Source organism: Euprymna scolopes, chromosome 1, assembly GCF_053919585.1.
Source record: "Euprymna scolopes isolate OS-2025 chromosome 1, ASM5391958v1, whole genome shotgun sequence".
Taxonomy (NCBI): domain Eukaryota; kingdom Metazoa; phylum Mollusca; class Cephalopoda; order Sepiida; family Sepiolidae; genus Euprymna; species Euprymna scolopes.
This window is the reverse complement of record NC_136482.1, coordinates 149,122,067-149,136,177: the sequence shown is the minus strand read 5'-3', so window position 1 is coordinate 149,136,177 and position 14,111 is coordinate 149,122,067. Positions and strand designations below refer to the sequence as shown.

The 14,111-nt window shown below is 33.9% G+C and overlaps 1 long non-coding RNA gene across 1 annotated transcript; it reads left to right on the top strand.

Moving 5' to 3' along the window:
- Positions 1–9,798: 9,798 nt before the first annotated feature.
- LOC145276653 (uncharacterized) lies at positions 9,799–13,385 on the top strand. Its single transcript, XR_013867974.1, has 2 exons — positions 9,799–9,961; positions 13,150–13,385. It is a non-coding gene; the product is annotated as an uncharacterized LOC145276653 (long non-coding RNA).
- Positions 13,386–14,111: the final 726 nt, after the last annotated feature.

The following is a 14,111-nucleotide window of genomic DNA, read 5'->3' as shown; positions in this document are numbered from 1 at the left end:
GCAGTCCCTCGAATGTCTCAACGGCTTGACGGGACGTAGGAAACATCAGTAATTGTGTTAATGGGTATATCTTTTTCTGAGAACGTTGCAACCCATTGAGAGTAGAGAGGAAACATGCCCATTGCATGTCGAAGGGAAGGTCGATTTTGAGGAACAGGCATCTGGAGTAAAGGTTTCAATCGATCTGCGTTTGGTGTTATAAAAACTTTGCTTTTGATATAGCAGAAGGAAGTTTAAAAGCGTATTTTCGTCGTTTAGAGTAATGTTGTATTTGTCGACGTTTGACATGAACTGAGATTTTCGTCGTGTTCCTTATTATTATGGCCACATACTGTGACGTTGTCAATGTATGCAAGTGTGCTTTTCAGTGTCGCATCCGTTATGATTTGGTCAACTATCCTTTGGAAGTCGGCAACTCCATTCATAACGCCAAAAGGAATCCTGCGAAATTGATATAGTGGACCGTTCGACTCCAAAACTGTGTATATCTTGTCTCTAAGTCTAATGGCGCTCTGATGGTACGCGCTTTCATGTCCAGAGTCCTAAACATACGTATACTTGGCTCTTTCGGTTATCCTTTCTTTTAATTCTGGGTAGTAGGAAGGCGTCCATCTATGGTTTGGGAGTAATCTATACCCATTCCTTTTTATGGTCTTCAGGATTGGTTATAACTACATTAGCCCTCCGGGGTGATTTGCTAGGCACAATTATACCCTCCTCGAGTATTATTTTTTATCTCATAGTCAATATTATTTTTTATTATTAGAAGAAAAATGTCTGCTTCTCACTGCTATGAAGTTGCAGTTTTCAATTATGTTTTCGAAAGGTGACGGGTACTGAGTTTTTGCTACTGCCAATTCACAAATTTTCAATGGGGGCATTGAACCGCCAAACGGAATTTCAATCTGTGATTCTTGCTGCAAATCGTGTCCCAATAATATTTCACAACAAATGTTTTTTTTTTTATTGCGGATAATATACAGTAGTTTTGTAGGAAACGTCATTAAAAAACAAAAGATAGAAGCAAAGAGTTTACAACGAAGAAATGCATGCACATGTTCACTAGAACGATGAGTTTATTTCTGGCGCGAAGCAGACTTTTACTGAATTTAACCGCGAAGAAATAAATAGAAATTATACACCTGAATATAATAATCTTTGGTGCAATTCTGATTCTATTCGCAAACATAAAGTGCTTTAAAATTTTAAAATATTTTTCTACACAGATATATAAACTTGTATCCCAAGGATAGATGACGTTTATCCATTTCGTTTGAATAAAAACCGCTTTTCTTTTTTTCTTTTATTTATTTATTTATTATTTGTTTTCAGTCCATTTATTAGTTAGACAGTTATGTACAAATCTCAAGTTCGACAAAAGCCTTTTATCATATCTAAAATGACGCAATGTTTAACGGCGAGATCGGAGATGCATCGCTTTAAAACTCGTGCTCTCTACCGATTATACTTATGAAAAGAGGACCATTGTCAACACATTCAATATGAAAGTTTGGACAGTCCAACGCTTGAGAGCAAAGCTTAACGAATTTTCTTGCCATGGTTATGGTCTTTCGTGTGATTTCAAGTGTCACATAATGCTAGCTCACATCTTAAAAAATCAGCTTGATAGTTGACACCAAAGTGTACCTGGATGTGCTGTTGACTGTGGTGATCCCCTGGTGCAATCATGTGGCCGCTGGCAGACCCTGGGTGTGGCAGCAGATCTCGTCTCCGGCCCACGTCTAAAGACAGGTTTTAGAAGGAGTGCTATGACTTTTTACCCTTACTCTTTCTGGTCCCCTCATTTCCTGGCCGGAACCCGCTAGAATACCTCGTTTTGTCATACAACGAGAACATAACCAACATGATCTTCCACAACACCAAAACTAGCCTTATCGCCGCAATCAATCAAATGTCTGCCGAGCTCCCGCCGGCGCTAGTGAAAAGGCATGCACGCAATTCTGGACCCGTATCGAGGCGGTGATTGAGCCTTAGGGCTCCTGCTTTGAATAGATGTAAGCTCTACTGCATATCCAAGTAACCTGATTTGATGTTTTCTTTAAATAAATGTGTTGGAATAAAGCTGTACTTTGTTTTGTATAGGGCGACAAATTTATCGTTCCACCATGTACATATATATTCTAAATCTGCCAAATGTTAATACATTTTTTTAAATAACGCTCTAAACTAATAAAATTAGAAATAAACTACGCTTAAACTCAAAGAAAAATATTCGAAATTAAGACAATGTACTTTCTATCATTACATCCGAATCGAAAAGCAAACAATGGAATTACATTTTCATTAAAACATATTTCCACTAAAAATCTGCAAAGAGATAATATGGCATATACCGCATATAGATACTTAAACGCAGATGAGGACGACGTAGAAAATTACGAAACAATATGGGCGGTTTGTCATATTTTACTATCACACACACACACACACACACACATACACACATATATCTATAATATAAAGCTAAACGGATGTGTGTGTGTGGGGTGTGTGTGTGTGTGTGTGTGTGTGGGTGTGTGCGTGGTCACGAATAGGCTCCGATATGGTTGACTATTATAGAAAACTGATCCCAAATAATAATATAAGATGTATCGAGACACAGGAATGGGTATGTTTGATATGGTATAATGATGATTCATTAAAATTGTGGGGTCTGCGTACGCGCCTGGTCCACAAAGTATGGAAATAACGAATTTAAAAATTTGAAAAAACGTTTACAGGTGTTTTTGATACAGATGTACATAATAATACTTTGATTTCAGTTGGAAGATCAAATCCCCTTCTTTCCTTATTCGTTTCTTAGTTTTTAATTTTTCATTCTGACATTTCCTCTTAGAGGGTCAGACGATAAGGCTTTAAGGAAATTTTAATAATTTCACCTGCCCGTTTTTTTTTGTTTTCTTTGGTATTTAAATTAAATTATGTTTCCTCTGAAATATATATATATATATATATATATATATATATATATATATATATATATATATATATATATATATATATATATATATATATATATATATATATATATATATATATATATATATATATATATATATATATATATATATATATATATATATATATATATATATATATATATATATATATCCTCTGAAATATATATATATATATATATATATCACACAGGTTCTGACAAGGTCACCGAAGTTAAGCAAGGTTGACTCTGGCTAGTACCAGATGGGGGACCATTTGGGAATTCTAGATGCTCTATGTGCTCTCAGTTTATCTCGGCATTGTTTCCAGCAGCCCTGATCCTTCACCTGCCAAGGGCATGCAACAATGTTGACCCAGGAGAAGTGGGGTTAGAGATTGCGACACTTTTGCCACAAAAATTTCACGCGCAGGCACCCTTACATTGGGTATGCGTAGTCTATCAAGACTGAAGGAAGCCACCATATCTATATATATTCAAGCACTATATATATATATATATATATATATATATATATATATATATATATATATACTAGCATGCCCACCCGACATTCTCGGGCATCATATAATGCTAAATGACGTTGGTGTTCATTTAATTATTTTAACCGTGTAAACTCGGGATAGGGGCATTTGCGCAAGCAAAAAAAAAATTAATTAGTTCGGATTTAAAAATATATATATGTGCGATTTACATAAATAATATTCATGCATTTTATAGTAATCTAAACTTTAAATACACCTCAACAAAATCAACTGCCGATCTAAAAAAATTGAAATAAACAATTGACTTTTGTTTTAATTTTATTTACCGCCAATAAAAACATCGTCTCTAATTTGCGTTCTGAGCTTAGTAAATCATATAAAGTAATAGAAAGTATATATAAAAAATCGTTAAACCCGATTTAAATGGAAAAGCTATCCGAAATAAACGTTTTTAAAATATGTAGAAAATTTAAAAAGAACGAAACGCCCGTCGTAAAGTGGGCGCTAACAGTAATATGGCTGAGAGAACTCTTTAAACTATTCTACCAAGCCCAAAGTCATATCGTGAGGTTGTAAATTTATTTACTTAACCTAAACGAACGATGAAGCGGTTAATGCAAGTGCTAATATTGGAATCGTTTAAAAAGAGATCATTTTACGTAACTTTTCATTAGATTCTGCGGTGGTTTAGGTTGCAAAATGAATATTTTGTCATAAATGGCTCATATTATTCGTTCGACGTTCTGTTCTTTAAGACAGTATTAAAAGCATACTTAATCGATTGATATTTCGAAAGTGTTATCGAGACATACAAACATTAATGCATACATGCCTAAACACTAACAGACAATATATACATATTACATATATGTGTGTGTATGTATATATATATATATATATATAATAAAAATAATAATAGTAATAATGATAATAATAATAATAAATATATATTAATGAGAATAATAGTTCTCCTTACAGCAATCCTAACACTAACAACACTCATTATCCCCTCCAAACAGACCCCGTGCAATCATTGTCCCACCCTTTGTTGAATACAATGAAAAAAAATCAAACTATTTCCCTAATACAAATCAGCAAATTAATATTAATTTTAGACCACGAGCTTTTAATAAAGTACATACATATATCGGCGCTACTTCGACATTAATTAACAAAAGAATATCACACCACATTTCTTCTTTATTCTAATAATAACCAAGGAACTTCTCTAACCACTTTAATTTTAAAATTTCATTCTAATAATACCCCCTTCTCAATCAAATGGACTATCATAAAAAAAGTAAAGTCTTATACTCCAGGCTCTTAGTCATGTCGCCTCTGCACATCCGAAGCTCTAACTATAATTACTTTCCCTCATAGTAACAATAATAAATTCTAAAAACGAACTGATCTCTTTTTGTAAACATAAGTCCAAATTTAATTATGGTAATTTTGAAATTAAATAGCTATTACTTCAGATATATATATTGTTTCTATAACATTATCGTTTTTTTACATACTTTCTTAATGCATTATTACTTAATAATCCTTCATTTTAATTTTTTATTTCTTCTTTGTTTGGGCGGTTTTTTTATCTGAAATTTCCGTTTTAGTGTTTAAATATTCCTCTCTATCAAATATATCAATCTACTTCACATTCATATCCTGTATGTATATTTACATATATTTTACTATATGCATTTACTTACATACTTGCTTTATCCGGAATTTACAGATACCGGCCATCCTCTCCCCTTAATTTTTTTATAACCTCTGCTGATATTTTCTTAAGTAATATCTTGTACATTTCAGTTAATATCTGTTTTGCCCTATATTTTTTGTGTCTTTTAACGTCATCTTGTCTGGGTCATTTTTACATTTGCTTTTCTATTTTATATTTAATTCTATCACCATTCAACGATTTTTCTCTTCTTCTTCACTCATTATTTTCTCTTTTCTTCTTCATTCATTTTTCTTAATTACACCTTGTCTTGACAGACGAATCTGACGCACATCTTATTTTTCTTTTAATAATATTATTTGAATTCTTTCCGCTTTTCCTTGTCTCTATTTGTGAATTATTCCATGGATTTCAGCCTTTTAGATTATTTTGGACCCACTTTCAATTACGCGATTCCTTTGGATTTTACTTGTGTGAATCGAAATTTAACTAACTTTCTTGGATTTGCATTTTTGGAGTTTACCGTCATTGGATAACTTACCTTGTACCAGATTATCTATTCACGTGAAATCACCTTTTTCTTCACCCTATTCCCTTTTTTATCAAGTGAGATCTTTGACTTAATTGCAGTTTCATCAAATACTTTTGCAAGCAAAATCCAATCCCGCATTTTGCTAAATCCTACCCTCTGATTAGAAGGAAAGTATTTCTTCGAAATTCCGCGCATTAAGGACTATCCACTTTTTTAGTGTTTCCTTTTAAAATTAAATATGTTTTTTTAACTCTTTTTAAAAGTGTTTTTAACATGTTTTTAACTATTTACTCTTATTATATATATATGGATATATATATATATATATATACAGCAAATCATAATTTACAAGTATTTATAGTTAGACAACAATATTAAGATTACTAAAAACCAATATAAACATACATCAATCAACAAAGTTTAAAAATGCGTTTTTCTCAGAGGAAAGATATTAACAAGTGATTCTTATAACGAAGCTATGGATTTGCTGGTGTTGGCATCAACTGAAACTGCTTTCTATGACACTAGTCATATATGTAAAAATGGATTTTTAATTTTTAATTTTCTTCCATTTTTCATTTCTTTCTCCTTTTTATGGATTCTTTAAATAAAACTTTTAACATATATGCCTAGTTTTCGTATAATGCACTTTCAGTTTCTATATTTTTAATATAAAAATACGTATTCGTTGAAATTCCGCGAATTAAGGAAATTTTAGTATTTTTGTAAAGTATCATTTTTTTTTTTACATTTTCACCCTAAACAAGGCACATGCCACTTTGGTGTAGGGGGCTACTATCAGGGGCAACAACTACTGGGGTACTATGTAGGGATTTGGGCAGCAAGATGTTGGTTCACGTTGCACTTGAAGTTCTGCACGTCAGTACAGTTGGGGAAGCAGGGACCTGGAATGGAATTCCAAAGTCTAACAGTCTGGGGAAGAAACTACTGGAGTAGACAGATCTTTTACATCTAGGGATCTCTATAGTGTGGGGTGGAATATTTCAGTCTGTCAGGTTTGTCGAGGGTGTTCACGTCGTGGGGGCACAAGTGCTTGCTGTTCATCAGAGAATTCACGATTAAAATACTTGTAGAACAGGCAGAGGGATGCAACGTTTCGTTGATGGGACAGAGGCTGAAGCTTAGATGCCAGTTTAGGGTCTATCAGATTTGCGACTCTCTTTTTAACCTTGTCAAGGAGCAAGAGACTAGTAGCAGATGCATCAGCCCAAATATGACAGCAATACTCCATACATGGGCGAATGGTTGCCTTATAGAGGTACAAGACACTTTCGAGTGTTAGTAGTTTTCTAGCACGGTAGAGAGAGCCCATCTTCCTTGCAGCGGCCCTGGCAATGCCCTCGATGTAATTGTTCCAACTCATGTTTCCTGTGAACGTTAGGGCAAGGAGCTTGAAGACGTACTCTCAGATAAAGAGTCGTTGGCCATTGCTATAGTTGGTAGAGAAGGGTTCTTGTAATTATTGAATGAAACTAGTTTAGTCTTGTCAGCATTGAACGTGACCATCCATTTTTGCCCCCATTCCACTACTGATTGGAGGTCATCATCTAGTGTTTCTGCCATTTCTTTAGATATATGTTCATTTGTTTTCCTGTTGTGCCTGTTATAGAGTGTGGTGTCATCAGCATATGTACCCATCTCGGGGAGGTCATTTATGAATATCAGGAACAGTAGAGGTCCAAGGATAGATCCCTGGGGAACTCCCGCATTTATATCATATTGTTTAGATGTACGACCGTCGAGGACAACCTGGATTTTTCTCTTATCTAAGAAGGATTTAATTATGTTAAGTATTCTACCAGTGATACCGTCTGTTCTAATCTTCCTGAGGAGACCCTCATGCATTACCCTGTCAAAAGCCTTAGATATATCTAGAGCTACCGGTCTGCCCTCCCCCGCTTTGTCCAGTGAATGGTATATACGTTCAGAGATTAGTTAGGATGTCTGCTGTGGAACGAGCCTGTCTAAATTCATATTGTTGGTCAGTCAGAAGTTTAGCATCTGTAAGGTTATGGACAGATCATGGTTAATTAAGGTCTCAAATATTTTGGTAAAAAGTGGGAGGAGGCCAATGGGGCGATAATTAAATGGGTCAGTTCTTTCGCCAGAATTCTTGAATACTGGTACCAGAGAAGCAGTTTTCCAACAGCCAGGAAAGCAAGATTCATTAAGGCATTTGTTGTAGATTTTGGAGAGAACTGCAGCTACTTCGGCTGAGCACATTTTTAATAATACAGCTGCGATGAGATCGGATCCACATGCTTTTGAAATGTCAAGGTTTTTTATGATAGCATGCATCTGAGCAGGGGTGATTTTCAGATCCTCTAGCGTGGCGCCTGTCCGCATAGGAAATTCAGGTAGGGGGTGGTTGAAAGGGTCCAGTGTGGAGTTTGAGGCAAACCAACTGGCAATCATGTTAGCCTTTTCGGTTGCTGTGCAAACAACCTCGTGATAGTTTGTTTGTGGGGAATTGTTGATTGCCCATTATTTACTACACGGTTGTAGATTTTCCAGAAGTCACGCGTTCCTAGTTTTTGTGCTTCGATGCGTGTTTTAGTAGTTTCCGTAAATTCTCTCTTAGCTGTCGCTATTTCTTTCTTAACGTTACTTCTAGCTTCTATGTACTCCTGTCTGTTTGAACTGGACTTATGTCGGTTAAATCTGGGGTATGCATGCTGCCTTTGAACAATGGCAATTTAGTTGTCTCGTTTGTACACTGTTCAGCAGGAAGAGATAAAATATTTCCATATGTGTCATCTCTGATTAGATCTCTGATGGCTTCCCAGTTAGCCTTTTTATAATATCTCGTTGTTTTGAGCACTGGCTCTTCAATTTTGGCGCTAGAGTTTAGGGCGATTTCAACCATTACCACTGCATGATCAGCGTTCCCAAGTGGGCTGTCGGCATTCGTTATACAATCATCAGGAACTGTGGTCAAAAACAGATCTAAAAGTGATGCGTGTTGTTCTTCCTGGTCAGGGAAACAGGTTGGAAAATTAATAATTTGTGATAGGGAGTGAGATATAGAGAATCTATGAGTCGTGCTGCCGCTGCATCTGTGTAAGTAGAGAATCCAAGCCAGTTTTTTGTGATGGACATTATATCAAACAATAGATTCTTCTAAAATATAACGTCCAATATTTAACCGTGTTATTTTATGAAAAGCGTATTTCTTATTCTGGTTGTATTGTGTTATATTTTGGGGGATTACTATACAAATATTAATATGTATATTCTCTATAAGTTTACAGATGCGTTTGACTTGTAAGCTAAATTCTTACTTCTACAGTTTATGCATATATATATATATATTTACATATATATATATATATATATATATTTGTGTGTGTGTAATTATTTACTATAATAATTATTAAATACCTACAGACACTATTGTTTCATCCTTTCGTGAATGTTCAGTGCAGAGTGCCTCAATTAACATCATTCGATTGATTCGAACCCGGCGACAGAAGCCATCTCTGGCTTCATTGGCAAAGACCGTATTCATTTGGCTACCGTAAACCGCGTGAAATACTGTTGAAATTTACACATTTTTTTAATGTCAGTGATTTAATCATTATGTTATCTGCGCATAAGAGCTAAATTGACCGACTTAATTCAACCTAAAGAACCGAGTTTCTTAATGGCGCTGAAATAATTATTTACATATAGGCACTAGTGTTTCATCCTTTCGAGAATCTTCAGTGCAGTGTGTCACGATTAACACAAGTTGATAGATTCGAACCCGGCGACAGAAGCCATCTATGGCTTCATTAGCATATATCTATATAGAACCGTGCCAACACACATACACCCACACATGTAGTGAGTTAATAAAGAAAGTCAGGTGAAGTTTACCTGATGTAAATATAACATATTATTCATTTAATTATATATTTATGTGAAAATAAATACAAAGATCAGTTTATAATTAATTAGAAATTTTTAAATATGTTGTCTCCTATTATTTCTCTTATCGTAAGTTACCAAATTGCTGGATGCATTGATGACGTGGTTTTAATTAACCTGTCTGGGGTTTTATGTGCAAGTCTGACATAATTTTCGCCGGAAGTTATATGTATATAAAAGAACGTTTCTATCGGTTCTTGATTAATTTTTGAAGCAGATATACCAGACGACTTATATCGAAATGAAGAGATTTATGACAATCGCCATCTTGTTGTGCGTAATGATAGCTTTAAGCGAAGCAGTATGGGAGCCGAATCCCGTTGATGACATGGTCATGTCAAAAACTAAGTTAAGACGTAAGTGAAAATGTTTCTTTTGTTATTTTGTTACGTCTTTCTTTGTTTTAATTGAGTAACCCCTTTATATCTGACATTTAGAATTGATGTAATTTATTTATGTATGCATGTGATAAATCAATTGAATTCTTTGTAAAATTGTTTATCATATTAATTTTATTTATTTTATTATCCTGGATATACTTAGTGTGGGAACGTCGAGTCACTACCGTGACTTTAAATAACATGTATTTTATAGGTAAAATCCTAAGCAGATAGAGCACATACCGTTGTTGTTATATCCTGCAGCTTTCATAATTCTTATATTTTTCATTTAAAATAAAAGAGGAGCGGTGGGTTTATTGGAAAATTTCGTAATAAAATAATTAATTCCCTGATTTCGCTAAGTTGTGCAACGTAAAAAGAGATAGAAAAATATTAAGCTAATTTCAATCAGCTAAAAACGTTAAAAGAATTTTTACAAGATAAGAAAAATAATTTTATACCAAATCTGTTCATACCAAGTTTGTGTATGAGTCTGAATGCTATACAAATCAGTAAACACAATACTAAACTGATCTGCTTTTGAGACATACTTGTTCTATTTCCAGCGATTTTATGGGAATATATATATATTAGTATTATTATGTTCGCTAACTTTACCGTATTGGGTTGTTTTACAGCAGATTATTTTACTCGAGAATGGGGCTTTTAAACCAAAGCTTGTTAGCATAATCAAATAATTCATTAAATAGAAGTCACACGACCTAAGATGTTTACTATGCCAAGCAGAACTGACTTCTGCAGTACAGTGTTGTTGTACTTAATTTCCAAATAGTTCAACTGTTTTTCAAGATCACTTGGAATTGTGCCAAGTGCACCTATGATGATTGGCACGATGTAACTTTTCTTAATCGACAACCTAGCAATCTCAAAACCGTGGGTTAAGCTCCGTCTCCCACAAAACTTGTGGTGTGCCTCTCAAATATCCTCCAACAATCAAATCCAGTTCCTGACCTTCTCGTTTTGTTATGCTGGAAAACGGTTTATACTTGCTGTATGGATTTGGCGTTTACCTGGGATCTTCTGTTTCGCAGATAATTTGGGGATTGTTGCACAGGAACAGCTATCCTTCCATATAACCCTGCACAGTCTATGTAGCTTCACTTTTACACTATAATCTCCCGAGAAAGTCGATTACAAACAACCACAATATCCATGATGATACAATAATTGTAATGAGTATGGTGGTGGTGGTGGAAGGAATAATAATAATAACAATAACAATAATAATAATAATAATAATAATAATAATAATAACAACAACAACATTACTGAAGCAAATGTAGAGCTTTGCATTGTGGGAAGGAAACGTCTTAGTCTTAGACTACAGTCTTTCTAGAGCTTGTATCTCATTAAAAAACACTTGTTTGTTGCACCCATAAAACACAAAACCTATAGTAGAGAAATACCGGTTTGACGTCAGGCGGGGCAAACCAGGTTCCAAGGACACGTAAACGCTCTTAAGCTTTGATTGACAGTCGCCTAGAGATAGTGTCTCGATAAAAATACCGGGGAAGCAACCTCAACAAATAAAAATCATTTTTATGGTGAATGCAAATAAAAATGAATGATATCTGGGGAGGATTGCACCTTTAGTGCAGGACTCCGAGCCATCCGGGCCAGAAGTTCAAACGGACAGCACTTCTGTTCTTGGAGTATCGAGTTTGCCACAATAAAATACACTTTATTTATTATTATTATTATTATTATTATTATTATTATTATTATTATTATTATTATTATTGTTGTTGTTGTTTCTGCTGCTGCCATTTCTGTTGTTTTTGTTGTTTTGGTGGTGGTGGTGGTGGTGGTGGTGGTGACGATGCTGTTGTTATTATCAGTAGTTGTACGAACAGTGGTGATATTAGTGGCACTATATGAGACAAGCCGATGACTTATTTAAGCATTTATCCCTGGCATTATTTTTGAGAGCCGTTGTACTTAGTGGTTGTAAAAAAAACGACATACACATTCGTTTACAAAAATAAAGTAAGGAATATACAATTAAATTTCCATGCATATAAATACATTTATATATATTAGGTAGGTGCAAAATAATGAGTTTTTTTTTACTTAAAGTTGAACGTCAAAAAAGGCATTATTTGTTCACCAACCTTATATATATATATATATATATATATATATATATATCCTACACCACGAGTTACATCAGCATATTAACAGCTTCAATATTTCTAGAGGTGAACGTCAAATTTGAGTAGAATCCAGACACCTAGAGACTACACAGCATTTGACCACTAATGCTTGCTCACACCGTCATTAATGAAAAGACAAGGCTCAAGCGAAAGTTCACATGGCTTTCTAAACTAAGTATTCATATGATCCTTCGCGTGCTCATTTATGAAAACCCGCATTGCAACACCATACGGCACAAAGTAACCCATTTAGTCACTGACTTAACTGACACCGTCTCAGATAGCGAAAAGGAATTTCTCTGCCTTGGACCTTAATTTATCATCACTCAAGGAGTCAATAGATTCACCAAAAATCAACATGGACATTTAAGCAAACTTCATTCGCCCCTTATGTATATATTATATACAATATATAGTATTTATATATTTATATATGTGTCTGAACCTGTGTATTTTAATCTTATACCAATCTATATTTAATTTGTATGGATAAATATATGTGTTTTCTCACACAAACAAATTCTGTTGAGAATTGGGTTATTTCTATTATTATACGTTTCACTATTATAAACCTTGACTTTTTTCGAAACTAGAAGGTTCATGAATTCCTATCAGCATGCTCAATAATGTCTTCTATTTTCACCTGAAAATGTTTGCACAACTGTTTCATTCCATTCTACACCAACTTCTTCTTATAAAGATAGACATATTAATTAGACTTAGTTTTAATTTATGGAATTTGCTGAGAGTCGAAGAATTATTTTATAATAAATTTATATTTCTAAGTTCCAGAAGGTTTCATCTATTCCACCGCTTGCTGGTTTTCTCGTTATATTACATTTTGAAATAATCTAATACATCTGGCTTTTTTCCAACGTCAATTCATTCTGATTTAACCAAAAAATAGTGTTATAAATATTGTCTATTATTATATATTAATGTTTAAAGTATTTCATTTTAAAGTATTTCATTTTCTGCTCTTTGTTATAGACATATGCAGAAAGATTTCTTACCAAAGCTGCTGTGGTGGCAAGAAAAAAAACAGTCATTACTGCTGCAAAGGATACACATGTAAGTGAAAATCATATGGGAAAAACAGGACTTGCAGCCGTGGCGCTACATCTGTCGGAAATATCGATGTGATCTTCCTAAGAAAATATAAATATTTACACATGTAACAAGTTTAAAGAATAAAATTGTGCACAATAAAATATGATTGCATTCTATTAGAAGCTCCATAAGTATTATTTATTTGGAGGGGGACATTTTTTGCTTATCTATTTTTTTTTTTTTTTTGCAAATATGACGCGTCTTTGATTTCCTATAAGTATCAGCCAGTAATTCGAACAGTTTTGACACATTTTTGGAAATAAAATACGTATATTTATTATACTGGCAGAATTTAAAACTATATGTACAGGTAGGTGAATGTTTAACATAATGATGCACAAAACCTTCTTATAAAATGTTTCATTAAATGTGCTTGGTTCGTATGATGAGAAATATGTTTTTCGGTTGTTTAAAGAAATACATTACACATTATACTACTATTTTCTATATTGCTGCCTAATCAATTTGGTATATTTAAAATTAACATATACCGAAATTAACACACGGACTAAATACCGAACAATTGTTTATTGGGCATTTTAGAATAGTCCATGTTTATTTTAAAAGGAATTCAGTATAATAACGATTGATGCAATTTGGAATTACTGTTTTTATTAAAAGGGGCGTTCAGGATGATAACGGTCGAAGGAAATTATTAAATAATAAATTATAAATTATTAATGTTTGTAGGGGATCTGTCGTGCGACAAATAGCGAACAGTCCTTTCCACCTTATACTAGGAGACATATGTGCATTTTCTATGAGTGTCGTTAGATCGGGTTGGTATTAAAATGCATCAGATACATATCTAAATTCTTGTTGCAAAATCTGATTAAAGTACC